Source organism: Cyrtonyx montezumae, unplaced genomic scaffold (assembly GCF_038088225.1).
Source record: "Cyrtonyx montezumae isolate F1298 unplaced genomic scaffold, pur_monq_1.0 scaffold_12, whole genome shotgun sequence".
Classification (NCBI taxonomy): domain Eukaryota; kingdom Metazoa; phylum Chordata; class Aves; order Galliformes; family Odontophoridae; genus Cyrtonyx; species Cyrtonyx montezumae.
The window spans coordinates 15,183,515-15,200,641 of NW_027071848.1; positions in this window are offsets into that span (position 1 = coordinate 15,183,515).

Consider the following 17,127-nt stretch of genomic DNA (forward strand, 5'->3'; position numbering starts at 1 on the left):
TTTCTGCCTAACTCTCCAGGTCTTGTTGAATGGTAGAACAGCCTTCTGGTGTCAGCCACTCCTCTTTTCTGTCATTGGCGAACTTGCTGAGGGTGGACTCTGTCCTTTCATCCAGGTTGTTGATGAAGATGTTGAACAAGACTGGACCCAGCACTGACCCCTGGGGAACACTGCTGGTTACAGACCTCCAGCCGGACTCTGTGCTGCTGATGACATCCCTGCCAGCTCTGCCAATCAGCCAGTTTTCAATCCACCTTGGTGTCCACATGTCTATTCTTCACTTTCTAAGTTTCATAACGAGGATGCTGTGCGACACGGTGTCAAAAACCTTGCTGAAGTCAAGGTACACAACATCCACTACTCTCTCCTCATATACCCAGCCAGAGATGACATCACAGAAAGCTACCAGATTGATTGAGCATGATTTCCCCTTGGTGAATCCATGTTGACTACTCTTGATAATCTTCTCTTCAAATTGCTTGGAGAAGACATCCAGAACAAGTAACCATACTTTTATTTGAGCAACCTGTGAGCACTGAGTTCAGTATCTACAATTCTTCCTTAAAGAGCTCGTGAGTAAAAGCAATGAGCCATCAGCTAAGAATGGCTAATGTCTTCTTTTAACTGCTCAACATTTAATTTTGATGAGGGCACAGCACCAGGCTTGAGGCTCCGGGGAGTATGCAGAGCTGGGGTATGGATGTTTGGCCAGCTGGGAGAAACACAACAGTCTGGCCTGACTCTTAACCCACAGAAAACCTCCAAAGTGCAAATCACCCTGGAAAGTTCATGGGGAGTTGATGGTATTCAGCACCTCCCAGGTCTGGGCTGCCAAAGAGTGATTTTTAAAAGTGCATTAGGTATGAGGCTCTGGAACGTGATCAAGGCCTAGCACAAGGAAGTAGCTTTTAATTAACAAGTTCCACATGCTGCATATGAAAACTACACCCATTAGAATTAAAAAAAAATTAAGCTATGTATCAAAAAAAACCTGATGTTGAGTTTAGCTGTTTTAATGTAACATAAACATTTCTACTTCAAGGTGGCACAAAAGAAAATTTGCTTAAGTTTAATTTTTATAACACTGAAAAGGATTTTACAACTTAGAATATATGCTTTATACCTTGCAACTGGTGAAAATTACATTAATTGTACTGCTTTCAGCAATTGTGCTGGCACAAACTCTTAGTAATTTAGACTTGTGGTGTTGGTTTTGTTTCCAAAAAATTATTTTTACAGCAGAATACTAAAATAACATGTAACCAAACATCTAGATTTATATGCTGAGCTTCAGCCAGTAAAAACCCTAGTTAGAATGGAGATAGCTACACTTGGACCTTGCAGTTCTACAGAGTTTTATCAACCATATGAAACCAGAAGCTTGAAGAGTTAGTTTGGCTTGGTTTTGCTGAAGTTTTTGAGTTAACATTTATTATACCATAGCTGCAAAAGGTAGCTCTCTCTCTCTTCTCCCTAGCTGTGGCACTGTCAGACACCTCCTCATGCTCTGGCAGTGTCACAGTGCTCTGCCACTCCTGGTGCATGACCAGAATTAGGTGAGTTGGTTTAGTGGATCAGGTGATGGGATGCGCATATTTTTTGAAGTGTGCTTCACAAATCAGATTGCCATCTGTGGTTTCACAGGTTTTTCAGCAGCTTTTAAAAGCTATTTAAACATAAAACAGCCCAGCATGGAGCTGTACCATGGGAGGAAGGAGTGGGCAGGGCTGGAGGGGACTGCTACGGTCACTGAATCTGCTCTGCTACTGTGGGCAACCACATCACAGGGTCTCCTTCAGTAGGGATTCATCAGTCTTCAGGTAGTATTCCCTGCTCTGTAGGGCCTTTGACAGTAAATGCAGCCTAACTTTACAGCATGTACAGTCCTGATTAAAAAGAGCAGAAAACCAGAAGAAATGCAAGTTAATGCTAGCTGAAGTTAATATTTTTTGAATAGTGTGGAAATCATCTTTCCACCTACTCAAATTCAGAGCTTGCTGTGTTGCCCAGGATGGCCTAAGACAAAAGCCACTTTGCAGACCTGCACTCTACAGGTGACTAGACACTGTCCCCAGGGAGACTGCAGAAGGAGCTAATGGCTCAGCTCCCACCCATGCCAAGTGGCCTGAAACCACCACAAGCCCTAAGATGTCATTGAATACAAATGAATATTGTCATTTTTTTGAGCAGATTCTGAAGCTCTTGATTTGGCCTTCTAAAAATTTTCAAGATTTCCTCTGTAACAATTTCCCAGACTGTCTTCTTCAGGAAAGGGAATGCTGAAACTCAACTTATATAAAAACAACTCCAGGTATCAGGATGTACAGATCATTCCAAGAAGGCTGGGAAAGCCCACAGGCTCTTGGTACTACAGGCATCTCTTGGTGGGTCAGGAAGTTCTTGCACAGTGCTTCATGTCAGCTCTGATGGTGGCACTTGTGCAAGGCTCGGTATGCAGGTGACAGGAGGATGCTCTTCCTGGCATTTTGTTTTCCACAAGGCAAGTAGCCTTTCTGCAAATCTGTTTCCCTTGCTTAAAGCATGCTCTGCTGATCACTCATTTGCATGTTGGGCACATCACGCTCATGCAGCTCCTGTTCCTCACTGGGCATTTTTCCAGACCCCCAGAGAAGTCAGGCTGCTGTTGATATTGCTGGGTCCCTCTCCACTTACCCAAGCAGGATATCACATTGCTGAGGGGTCATCACTAAATTTTGAGAATCCTGCTTCCAGCATGATGAGGTGCAGGTTATCAGACCACCATCAGCTTTAACAATCTTGTTTTCTTCTCTAAAACTCAAACATTTCATGCCTGTTTCCTGCAAACTGATGCAAACCCTGGTGCCAGCCATCCTTTGGCTCTCCGCTTCCTTCCACCACTGGTGGTCAGAGCTGCCTCACTGCCCTGCCAGCTGTCTGCAGTAATCGCTTGCATTCTTCTTCCACCTCACCAACTCCCCATCTGCTTTTCAACTACAGCTTAACTCCCTTTTGATCTGATCCCAAACCACCAATCCCAGCAGTAGCCTGTGCATGGGCTGTTCATAGACCAGTCCTTACTCCTCAGATTTAATTTGGTTGAAATCTGTTTGAAATTTAAGACTGTACTTAGGGAGATTGCTCAGAGCATGTAGCATGTAGATTGAACCTTTTAATCCGAAACTGTTTTGTAGACATCTTGCAGTGCATGGTACAGACAGACATATAAGGAAGCATTTATCCCCTAATTTCATAAAATCATAGAATCATAATCATAGAATGGATCAGTTTTGATGGGACCTTAAAGATCATCCGGTTCCAACCTCCTGCCGTGGGCAAGGTTGTCACCGTCCAGTTCTGGCTTCCCAGAGCTCCATCCAACCTGACCTTGAACACCTCCTGGGATGGGGCACCCACAGCTTTGCTGGGCAGCCTGTGCCAGTGCCTCATCACTCTCTGAGTAAAGAATTTTTTTCCCAACATCTAACTTGAATCTCTCCTCTTTCAGTTTAAAGCCATTCCCCACTGTCCTATCACTATCTACCCATGTAAATTCCATGCTAAAGCCATTTTATTCACCCTTAGCAATTAATGCTATTATCTGTTTATTTAATTTAGTTTCTCAAAGCACTACTATTTAGACAAGATTTTTGGACTAGAGACAGAGACCACCATATTAATAGCAACCACAACATGGTGTAGTTATTGTATGGTTATGACAGCTTGATTGTGTGATAAGAAACTGTTACTGCTAGTGATTATTTTCTTACTCCAAACACTAGCATTGACTGTAAAATGAAAAGCCTAAAGCTGCATGTAAGAACAGTTTTCCCAGTTTTACCCATCATCTTGATCTTGGAACATAAGGCAATTTTATCCATGCAATGCCCTGCACTCCCAACATTTCTTAAACTGAGGCAACCTTTTTCACCATTGGGTGAAGTGGCTATCCAGCTTATTTATGAACAGTTTGGTCACACACTTTCCAATTGTGTATTTCAAAGTGTCTCTGTTTTCTTGGTGCTATGATAGATAAAACAGATACACATGAGATACATCCACTTCTACAAACATGAACGCAAAGAGCTAGACTACATACACTGCAATTACAGGATAAGCAGAGAGACATTAATGTAAACTGTTGGTGAAGAATGTGTGTTCGGGCAATTGAGTCTCTCTTTTTATGTGTGGGAGCCAAGCAGAGAAAGGGATCAAGGCGGAACTTGCAGGTGAGCACAGAAATCTGCAAAAGAAGAAAAGCAGTATCTGGGAATTATCCAAGACACCTAATCCATATAAGAAATTACTGTACACATTTTTTTTAATAGGTTGATAAATGGAATGTGGTAGGTTACAACAGCATGAAAACCAGTGACTTTGGTAAAGGCTTGCAAAGTTATAGAAGAGAACAAATGGTAATCATCGCTTGATGTAAATTAAAGGAGAAAGCTGAGCTTCAGGGACTACCATATAAGCCTGCTTTTAAGGCCTGATCTGTCAAAATCCTGAGTAAACTTGGTTTCCACTGAAATCAGTGCAAGTGGAATATCTTCTACAAAGAGCTGAATCAACTTGTTCTGATGATTTATTGTGTTTAAAATTTAAAAATTCCCCCACCATTTTGTTATCAGATGACACGTGGCTGTGACATCAAGCCCAGTTGTGTATGCTGCCCTGAAGCTCCCACCCTGCAGTGCCTAACACGACACAGTTCCCACTCTAGTCATAAAACCTCAGGTTTGTATGTGCTCTGTATCCTTTGCCAGCCCTGAGAGCCCAAGCCACTTCTGTCCTGCTCCCTGTGAAGGCTTTTCCATGGGTGGAAAGTATCTGTCCTGCACTCAGCTGCTGCTACTGTGGTGTCTGGTACAAACCTGCTCTTGGCTTTTAAGTATATTTCCTTCATTCCCCTTTGGCATCAGAAAACTCCAGCCATTATAAAATTACTTTCTCCCTATAAGGCACTGCTAGAAAGACAGATGGGTGAAAAAAGACCTTTCCCCTCTCTTGGCTGTGTTCATTCTAACTGCCCCAGCTGCAGGTGCTTCCTTTCTTTGTCCCTCTCCCACTTTACAGTCCTCACAGTCCATCCAGATTCATCCATTCTTACAGAATACTGGAGGAAAAGACCAAGAAAATAGAAGGTTTACTAAAAAAACCTCCTGATTTCAGGGAAAAGGCCAGTCTTGGACTTCTGATGCCACTGAAGGTCACTGAGCTCTCATGCTGGGAACCTCTGCAGGTTTTATTGCTGGGTGACAATACAACTCTGCATGGTGATATCCATCTTCCACCTAGTTGATCTGTTTCAAGTCCTCTAAGGATGAGGCAGATCCAAGCTGAACCCAGATCAGGTGGTAGGTACGCAAGTACTGAGATTGAGATCTGAGTAGTAGATCAGAGTAGCTTGGCTGGCACCAGGCTACTTCTTACTAATAGGTCTCACTAAAAGATTCATTATCTTGACTAAGGAAACGAACTGACAAAATTATCCTGGGGAGGCTTGTACAGATTTCTGATAGACCTCTGCATGTTCTGCTGTCTGTCCTACCTCTCAGAAGGCCCTGAGCTCAAGGGTTGAGGATGTATTTAGAAAATAAGAGGCCCAGAACCAGCAAGAAAATCTGGGGCTCTGAGTTCTTGTGCTGATTGCTGTGCGCTGCATGACTAGAGATCTCTGCAAGAAGGTATGTGGGTAATTGTCCCACCTCTGCTCTTCGGCTACCCTGCCTGCACCATGAAAAGATTTACACTACATAGCAGAATCTGCAGCTTGAAATGACTTGAAGAAACTATGAAGGACAGGCAAGGATACATGTATGCTTGCATATAAGATACGCAGATATGTCTTGGAAGAAAGAGGAAAATGAAGAATGCAAAGTGAAGCCATACCTGGAATTTATTGGTCTATCTGCAAAAGTACTTAAGGGGGCCTCCTTTAGGGTTAATTCTTTTATGGATCGCCAGAGAAAATTATAGTCTGGTTGAGTTATTTCAATGCACATTAATCTTTCTGCAGCAATCACCACCTTCTTCTTCATAATCTTTAAATTAAGGTGTGTATTAATTATTTATACAGTTCCATCCATGCGTATGGATGTTTTACAAAGTAAATAAAATGAGGCCTTATTCACAGAAGAGTGTATAACTTAGCACAGGCAGAGGGAAAATGGGTGAAAAATTCAGCAACAGAGAAGAAACTAAGGTGAGGCAGATGGAGCAGAGTCCTGAGCAAAGACAATGGAAGTGGTAGAACTTTGTCAAATTATTCAGGTTCATTGGAGTGACTGAGAAAACACACATGATAAAGAACAACATGCCCATGAAGCAGAAAAGGGGGAGCAGAAAAGAAATTTAAGACATATTGTTGTTTTCCTTATTTTCTTGAATCTCATGTTTGTTACTGAACTCACTCATAAGGAGGAATATCACACTCCAACTTCTGCTCTAGATTGAGTCAAAACATTTTTTCTCTGTTAACTGGATGCTATGAATACCAACATGTTGCAAAGGCTCATTCCCTTTCTTTGTCTCCATGTTTCATCCAGTGCTTCTGGGTCCCTCTTTCAGTAAGCTTTAATTAGAACAGGTAAGCTTCAATGAAAACTGGTGATCTTGCTGAATCAGCATTTTCTTCCCAGAGGAGACTTACTCAGTTGAAATTTTCACCAGACCTCTAGGTAGGCACCTTAGAGGGGCTGTCTTCACATACATGCACTATCCTCTAGTCTGTCCTTGTGAAATAAGCCTGCCACCCCACTCTCCACAGACTTTGCATATTTACTAAAGAAAAGCAATTTTTTATTTGCATTTTGCTCCCTCTTTCTATCAACCCTTGCCCTCCATGTGCGGTTCCCATGGTATATTTGGGAACAAGGATCCTGTAAATTATTCAGCTCTTGCATCAGGACTGCACTGAGCTCAAAGACTGTCACTCCTTTCCTTACTCAGGGGTCTAGTTAACTCCTGGGCACGCTGGATGACCCTCTTTCCCACAGCTCCACCTGACCAGCTCTGCCACAAAGGCAAAAGGTGATGGCACCCTACCTCTTTCAGGACATTTGGGTAGGTCTGCCCGGAAATCTTCCCCAAGGGAGAGGACACCAAAGCTATGGAAAGGGCTGTTAAAATCCAGAGTGATCTGAACAGATACTATTAATGGTATATATATTTATATTTAACGGAGCTCAAAAAATAAGAAGAAATTTACAGACTCGTATTCCTCTGCATCCCAAGTTTCTGCAGGTAGGCTTTCTACTCCAGACATGGCTGCACACTGCATTTGGTAAATTTTGGAGCTCTAGTGATGTCACACAGCCAGTCTGTGTCATGAGAACAAGCTCCATCCACCCATCCACCCATCCATCCATCCATCCATCCATCCATCCATCCATCCATCCATCCATCCATCCATCCATCCATCCATCCACCCACCCACCCACCCACCCACCCACCCACCCACCCACCCATCCATCCATCCATCCATCCATCCATCCATCCATCCATCCATCCATCCATCCATCCATTCTCCATCTCTGGTGCTCCATGATAGTTGCAGTAGTTTCCCAAATGCTGTGTTACAGAACACCAATACATGGGGAGCACCGGTCCATGGCTCTCCTGGCTGCCTCACTCAGTGATTTCCCAAACACAGGGTCCCCTCTTTCATGTAAACTCTACACAACTCTCAAGGGAATGAGTTACCTTGCTTCTCACATCCAGCCACAGCTTTTAAAAGGAAGTAATAGAAAACAAACAGAATAGGCACCATCCTTTGCAGTTAAAAAAATGCCTCTAGATTTGCATGACTGTTTTTCAGTAATGATAGGGATACAAATAAGTAGAGGTACCTAGCAGTGCAGACTTTGAAGTTGGATATTCTTCCCATAGTGACTCCTCAAAAACTCTACAGACACAAGATTGTCACCAACAAGAGGCATTACACAGGGTCTCTTACCCAGTTACATCTGCATCATTAAAGCAGCTTACTGGGGCTTCTTCGTATAAGTTTAAAAATAATTTAACAATAGTTCTCCGAAGTCACTGTTTTGCCCTTTTATCTTATAAAGAGCTTTTCTACCTCTCCCTTCTCTAAACACAAACCAAAACTGAATGATAAAATGCAAATATCTGCTGATTTCCTGGAATTGACAGGTCTAAGTGCCACAACTTTCCCATTTCACTGGCAGGTTATGGGAAGCAAAGAGGATTCATTCTTGTCTAATTCTTTTATTATTATTATTATTATTTATTCTGTAGATGGTTTCTGAAAAATGGCATTCTTTTACACAAGTGAATTCAATCTCTCATGGATTTCTCAATGCCACTTCTCTCCTTGCATGATTCCAGTGCTTCTCTGTTAAGGATGAGAAGGCTGCCATACAAGTGATCAGTGAGTCAGCAAAAAAGTAGATGTCCTGATTTCAGTTAACTTCTGTAACTTATTTTTCAACATAAAAAAAAAAAAATCATTTTTATCCAAGTTACTATGAATATAAAATCAGGCCCCTCAAGATCAGCTTTGAGTTTGGTGGTTTACTGCCTAAGTTTTTTGTTCATTGTTCTGCACTTTAGCTTTTAATTAGTTATTTTCCCTAGACCTCTTTAACCAAAGATACATTCCATAGCAGCTTTCCATGTCACGTAACTGGTAATATACAGCAACTTCTCTTCTTAGAGTAACACATACCTACACAAAAGTCATGGAACGTGTGGGCCTGACATTGTTTTAAAGGTCGTCTCTATTTTGCTGAACATATTTTAGTGCTTATTTAATAACAGCATTTTTGGACAACAACATGTAAGATGTTTCCATGTCATAGTCAATAAACAGCTTTTCTAATTAAGAAGGTGAGGAAGGTTTATACGTGGGGGAGAAGAGAAATAATGCATACAAGACACAGCTGCTGATATTTGGACAGTGCTTTGTGAGTGTAATTTAAAACTAACTACTCTGACATAAATCCCATGTCTGCTAGGCAACAGCTTGCCTTATGTCCATAATTTAATTTTTCTCAGAAGTCTGTGGATGTTGGTCAGTCAACAGCTGCATAATGGTGTTATTATTATTATTTTTTTTTCAGTTCATGCCATTTAATGACATTTTGTGTTCTCCTAGAGAGTACTGTCCTATCATTCTTTGATCATTCTAGCTGTCCCTCTCTGGTTTCTGCGTGTGAGAATGGGCCGGGATCCAGCAAAATATTTAAGCATATGCTTAACTCTGAGTACCTGATTAAGGAGAGGACTCGGCAAGTAATGACACATACACTCCTCTTAAATACCAGTCAGTTATGTCTGAGAGCTCTTTGAGTGACTGGGCTTCAAAGATGATGGGAAGACCTGGTGTGATATACAAGGGTCCATCACAGAAAGTGCTAAAGGAGGAAGCACAAGGAGGAAACAACCACAGGGCAACCTTGTTACCTGTGCTGGGGCAGATCCAGTGATCTCTGTGTTTCTCACAGTTGGAGATGACTTTTGGAGACATGCCAGTCCCTTTCAGGAGAAAGCCCTGCCTATGCATGTGAGATGTCTCCCAGTATCATCTCAGCTGTGAATTTCCTTTCTGTGTGGAAGGTATCTTTAGAAATGCTGCACAGAAACATGCATCCAAAGCTGTTCTTACAACGCTCCACTCCTCATCTGCCTTGGCTTGGCAGCTTCCCTGACTGCATAACCTACTGTCACTCCCATGAACCTTTCACTCATATCAAGGGTTTTATGTCCATCCTCACACATGTTTCTGTGCTGAGTGTTTCCAATGTAGCCCTATACCAAGTGCTTCCAGGATAAGAAAGACAGTGGATTTTATTTGTCTGTGTAATGTATTATGAAATACTATGTTACAGTTGTGATTTGGTGCATTATTTGTTTTCACAAGCTTTTACATATCTGCTACATCAAGGTAATTTTTTCCTCTCAATGCTATTGATAGAATAATTCAATAAAACTTTGAAATGACTTTTCTCATTTTAGCTGCTATTAGTACTCCTATTTGAAATAAATAATGATTAGGTCCTATACAAAACTATTAAAAGAAAACAAATACTTATCACAGGCTTCATGAATTGTGATGGGCTCCTGACTCGAAAGAAGCTGTCTGCCCTCACTCAGTTGTGCAGCTAAGCTGCTCTATAACCTTTTTCATTGAAAAAGATCATTGTGCTTAATTGAAGACATGCAAATAAGCCCCACCTATTGGTTTGTTTCCTGTTTGCAGATGTTCAATGACTTCTTTCTCAGCTTTATGCGCTTCAAATTAAGATTTGGACTGGTTGGATATATGCGCTTTAAAATTAAGGAAGTGAATGCTTTCCACATGAAAATTCTCTATGCTTTCTTCAGTTTTTTAATACAGAAAAACTGGGCAGTTCTTATAAGACTCAGAAAGAACTGTATATTAAAACTGCAATTTTTCTTCTGAAGAGAACCTCGCTTGACAACGGTTACACAGATTTTCCTTTCGACCCATTTAATTTGAAATGTGCTTCATTACATTTACTATATTATACAGTGATTTAATAAAGTTTTCCTTTAATTTTAATATCCATCAAAATATAAAACTTTTAATATTGGAGAACTTTAATACCACTGAAGAAAAGCACTGGAGCAAAATTCTTGCCAGAGATACAGATAGTCTCAAACAACAAATCTAAAACCCCACTGGAAATTTTGGTATTAACCATTCTGAGTTACATCACAGTCCACATTCTGTCAGTTTTGTAAGGAAGGAAGGACGCAAAGCAAATTTCTATTTCTGTGTTTAATAAATGAGGTTCTTTCTACCATCATGCAATATTATACAACCGGGAAGTAGTTTCTAAGGAGGTGGTGGCTACTCTTTGGCAACTTTCCTTGTCTCAGTCTTCTGAGGTGGTCCGTGACCTGACACTTTCTTCTGCATCACACTTGGCTTTACAGTGCAGCAATAGGTAGGGGTAGTACTGGTCCTGTATGCTCAGGATTTATCTGTCTGTCGTACCACAATACTATGTGAAGTTTTCCAAGTAGCTCTGTGGAAACCTCCAGTGTAAACACATTTGGCATTAGTAAAATAAATGAGAGATGCTATATAAATCTAAAGTAATCTAATTCATCTGGGAAAAGTACATAATATGACGTGCGTATTACCAGAGATCATATAACGTTATTGCAACCAAATTCCCACACTTGTCTTTGTTGTGATTGTTTTTCTTTTCCTTTTCCCCCAGAGTAATTCACATATCTTCACTCAGTGATTTGTACATTAGGCAGATTAGAATCTTCAGGGGCAAGAATCTCTCAGGCATTTTAAGAGTATACTCAGTTGTTTGAGGCTATGTGCATAATGAACAATGGAATTAGGGTGCATAGATTTCATACTAGTCAGGCTATCTGAATTCTTTCTCAGATCAACATTAAATAAAACCAATAATGGTTTTAATTCAGACTCCACATTTGGGGCTAGATGCACTTTTTAATGAAAAAGGAGATAGGAAGTTCTTATGACAATAATAATTAAAGGATGTAATATCTCAATGGTGACTCCTTTTCCAGACTTGGACAAATCACAGAAGAATAGACAAGAATTATTTTCTTGTGCTCTAAATCTGAGAATAGCCCGCTTAGCATCTTGGTTGGGTGACTTTCTTCCTTTTTCACGGAGAAAACCCTGTGCAAATACAAAGCAGGCTTTTGTTCCCAGAACCCTTTAGTGCAGCCCATAGACATCATTCCTCCTGAAGTCATGGCAGTGGCTCCTGAGCAGCTTTGTAGATCTTTTCTTGGAAGGGCATGCAGTTGTGTCATATGAGTGAAGAAATAAAAACAAAAAAACAACCCACCCACCCAACCAAAAAAACACCCCACAAAAACATCCACAGAACCCACAGGCAATTTTGAATTTGTTTCAAAACCTCTTCAATTTGCTGTGCTGCCCTGGGACAAATGCACACAATGTGCTTCATCCCTCTTGCAGCCAGTGGTTAGGGAATTATCTCACACCCACCAGGCCAGACATGGATTTCTGAACACCTAGTGGTCAAAGAGACTCAGCAAATACAGGAAGAGCTACATGGGAGATGAAATTCAGGGGAGAGACAGGTTCAGAAGGCACATGCACAATATCTCTGCATTCCTAGCACACAAACTACCTACTGAACCTCCCTCTACACCCAGAGGTTGTTCACCAGCCAGTAACACTGGCATTGCTCACATGCAGTGGGTGAGAAATGGCCCCATGGTGATGCTGGGTTAAACTCACTCACCTGAGCATGGTTTGATCCAGGGAAGGGGATTAGGATGATGGTCTGCCAGAGGCACCTGAGATCCACCCACAGAACTGGCACTCAAATCCTATTATTCCCACCAAAGACATAGCTCTAGAGAAGGGTGGGTGGAGAGGGCAGGAAAAGCATGTTCACAACGTTGTGTAAGCCCATTCTGCACACAACTTGCAATATCAATTATGCTCCTTAGCTTCCAAGAAACAGCTGACCACCGGGATGAAGCTCATGTGGGAGGCAGAAACAGCATGCTTGGCAGCTGGCCTCCAAATGGGAACTGCTGCTGCAGGAGGACAGGTTAGTACCAAGCTGGCCTTATCTGGGGCATGCCACAAGATTTCCCAGGTTTGGCCTCTCTTCCTTTTGTGATAATACTCTCAGAGGAGAAAGGAGGGGCCAGTGGCAAGATTTCTCTTTCTGTGCAACTTTCACATTGACAAGGTGCTTCGTCACAGTGATGATGGGGAGATAACTGTTTTCTCCTGTGGATCTAGGATACTTGTGGTCATGACTTGCATTTTCCCTTGTATTAAGCTAACCTGGGTGCTTAGTGTTGTGCCATAAACCTATACTCTCAAAAGCTGTTGTCCCTTTGAGTAACTGTGAGGGAAGAGAAAATTATTTCCACTTTTAGACGTTTAGAATTACCTACAAATCATTGTAGTAATTAATAATCCTGTACTGCTATGGTTTCATTAAAAGGAAACATTAAACTTGAGGTACTTTGAAAAAGCATTATGTTAAGCAGTCTTATGGCTGCTTAAATTGTGTTTATGAATATAAAGACTTTTTTCCTAGAGCCTTTACACTCTGCTGATATAGAAAGAACAGTCATCATTCATTTTTAGCTACTGCTCTCATAAAGTAAGAACCAATAAAACATTTTAGGTCGAACACATACATGTTATGTTTAGAACAGCCACCCACTATGTACCATATGTTGTCACACTCTCTTAACATAATGAGAAAGACTGAGTTTCCCCACTTGTTTTTAAGGCGTCTCTATTTAATACCTTTGCCATGCTACTTGATTTGTTTTAAAATTTACAAATGATACATGCGATTTCTTTTCAGAGGCAAATTGAACTGCAGATAGTCAGTGCTCCACAGTTCCACTGTACAGTAATGCTTCTAGATTTATAGTACATATGTCATGAAGAATGATTGCTGAAATGGACCAAGCACTGCAAGTAAATTGAAAATCTGGTACAAACTATCTGACTGTGATACATGAATGAACTAAAAAGTAACTGAGTGTTTGAGAACCAATCCAGAAAAGCATATTGTAAGCATGGAAAAAGTCCTAAAAAAATCTGAAATTATCCTGTATGATTGCAAGTGTTTTGTGCAGTGCACTGTAAGATTGAGCCAAATGGTCAGGAATTTAAGAAACTGATAGTTCATAAAATAATATTGGATTATTTATGTCTTTATAATCCCATCTACAAATCCTTTTGTAGTAGCGAATACTTTCCATAAAGCTAAAATAATGTTGAGAGACGTGGAGCTGTTGAAATGTGTCCAGATGAGGGCCACAAAAATGATCCAAGGGTGGAATCCCTTTCCTGAACCTGAAGAGGACAAGACTCCGGGGAGATCTGAGAGCAGCCTTTCATTACCTGAAGGGAGGCTGTAAGAAAAAAAGGAACAGATTCTTTAGCAGGGTCTGTTGTGACAGGACAAGGGGAAATGAGTTCAGACTAAAAGAGGAGAGATTTAGATTGGATATAAGAAAAGACATTTTTAAAGGTGTTGAGACACTGGGACATGCTGTCCAGAGATGTGGTGGATGCCCCATCCCTGGAGACATTCAAGATCAGGCTGGATGGGGCTCTGAGCAACATGATCTAGCTGTAGGTGTCCCTGTTTATTGCTGGAATTTGGACCAGATGACTTTTAAGGGTCCCCTCCAACTTGAACAACTCTATGAGATCTAGAAAATAACACCTGGGCTGTGCACCACTCCATGTCTGGAGGGGCTGGATGGACTGAGCTGAGTCTCTTGTCCCATGTCTGACAGGATTATCTTGCCACCATGACACTCACAGAGGGCTAATTTATGACTTGAGTGTACTGTGGAGGCGTGAGAGTGAAGTGAGGCTAAAATTGACCCACAGTCTATTGATCAAGTGGGGAAGGGTGGGATTGCTGGAAAGGCACGTGGTGAAGAGGAACAGACCCACTAACATTGTCATTTGGAGTTTCATAGACCTACTTTCTTGAGTATAACAGGGCAGTTATTTACACTAATTTTCTGAATGGCATGGACTTGCAGGACACTACTGTGGCAAGATGGCTGCTTTTTCTCTTCAGACTCCTGCATTTCTAACCTGTCTCTTTAAACTTGACCTAGAAAGTCCAAGATATTCTCCAAGGCAGCCAATGTACTGCTTGGTTACTAGGAAAGTTTTACTCCGCTATGTTGCCTTTTTTTTGATGAATATTATGGTCCTGGACTTTTCTCTTTGAATATTTTCAGACAGTGTGCATATACATGAGCAGAACAATACAGATTTAGCCCATGTCCTCAGACAGTGGGTTAAACCACAGACTAGTGTAAGGGCTGCTTGCTGTGTGCTGCCACAGGAACAGAGTGAAGGAGGTGATGTAATACTGGCTTATGGAGAGAACAGTAATATCATGCATATGAAAGTGATTACTTTTTGAAAAAGAACTAGTCTAATGAAAAATGCTATTTATTGCTAAGAATTCCTAGAAGTTGCCATATTTATAGAATATGTAGGTAGTGGGATCTACAGGGAATGCTCTTTATTGACCCTGAGAAGCATCTAGCATGCTTTGAGACACAGTAAGCAACACTACTGGGATTATCTGGAGAGTCAGCCATATGCCCCCATGCTCATTGAGAGAACAAACTGAATAGCAGTGACAGTGGTAAATCAAATGTTAGGAAAGTGAATATGTGGTATAGATGTAAAATGTAATTCTTCTGTGATTGTGGATCTGGGAGACCCTTAGGAGTTGGATACTGTTAGTTCAGTTTAGCTCAGTCAGAAGTTCATATTCATGCAGTTCTTCCTTTGCAATTGAGAAGGTAGTGGGATCCCTAAGATCTGCCATTCTCCAGGGTCTTGAATATAGGAATTGTATTCTAGTGGAAAAGGACACAGTTACTTTTATGACACTCTTACTCTGCTCATGATAGTACAGCTCTAATCATAAAGACCTCTCCCACATATATTTTCTACCAGTTCATCACTATTGTCTTGCCTAAATCCCCCTTAAATTGCCAGCCTTCTTCCCCCATTATCTACAAGAAGGGAGTATACTTACCAAACAAATCAACCTACTGTGCAGACATGATCCTGATCACACACCTTAATTAAATGTGACAGTATTTTGTTAATCTGTGTATATTTTAAAAATCACTTTTTATTCCTTAAAATCCAAGTCGATCACCTTCCCCGTGGAACCAGAGAAGATGATCAACATATTGCCTAACTTTGGTTGATAATCTCTGAGCATAAGCATGAGAATTTATCATAGACAAAAACAAAACAGCACCACACCGAACCTTGGAGCTGGCTTTAAGAGCTGAACACCTGGCAAATAAATGACCCAAACTCCATGCATGCACGTAGAGGTTGCGAATCACACCCTTATCGTGAGGGTGAGGAAAGAGAGAAAAATCTAGGTTGATAAATGAAAATAAGAGAGAATGAGAGGGCAAAGATTTATGGAGTATAGCCTTTCCATTCCAAGCACAACACACATTTGTTAAAAAATAACAAATCCACAAAGTAGTTAGAAAATTTAAAGCACAATAGAAATGCTAAGGGTTATTTGTTCTGATGATTTATACAAATCTAACATTATCTTCCAGTTAAACTTACATTCATTTAGCTGTACCTACATGTTTGATCTGTTAGTTCTATAAGAGTAATGCACTCAGTACCATTAAGGAGAAGTGAACCAGATAAGCAAAGTCCAGGATGGGAGTGCAGTCAGGCAATTCAGGAAAGCCCACGTTCAGAAAAAAAAACCCTCCTCCTTCCCCTGCTTGTGCTTTATTCTTCCAGGAGTTACGGGTGAAGGGAATATGGAGAAAATACTGGCATTGTTGCAAAATAGTTTGGAGCTCATCAGACAATCTATGCATATTTTCACAAATACTTTTAGTGGGGGTAGAAAAGTACATAATTTAGACCTGCAAAGAGGCATGTTTAACTTGCACTCTACTCTGGCCACTTACATGGAACTTTACTCTCCTCTGCTCTCTAAACACAGATAATTCCCATGGTAACCACTGTATTTCAAGACTCTTACACATATACTCACACCTTTCTTAAAGAAACACAGAGCACAACCATGCAGGATCAAAACAGTAAATCACTGGACTGCTTTTTATTTGTTGTTAGCCAACTGTCAGGATTTAGTGAAGAGCTGGAGACTTTCAACCCATATCAGTTTCAGGCCAAAACCCGAAGATGTTTAGACAGACACTTTGACATCTTCACTAAAAACCTGAATGTTGTTTGGTAACTCTGAGCAAGGAATGACAGATGGACTCTCAGTGCAGGGTGAGAAGATTCCTGAGCTAGAGAAGGAGATTAAGAGACTACCTCTAAAAACCAATGGTCCATCTTTGGGATTAGACACTAATTTATCAGAGAGCGAAGCTGTGACATGCAATGAGCTCCCTGGTAACACTGTGAACTTTCAATGTTGCTGGACTCAGAAGGTCCTTCTAACAAGTATAGCTACCTTTGAAAGGTGAATTGGGAAATAAAAAGAATAAACATGCTGTTTAGGAATGGAATGAGCTTTGTGTTTTCCTTCATGTTAGTGATTTTAATCTCAGTGTTTGTGGTCTGGACTTCTATCTCAGTGTGTTGTTACATGCTCAAGGAAGTATTGCTAG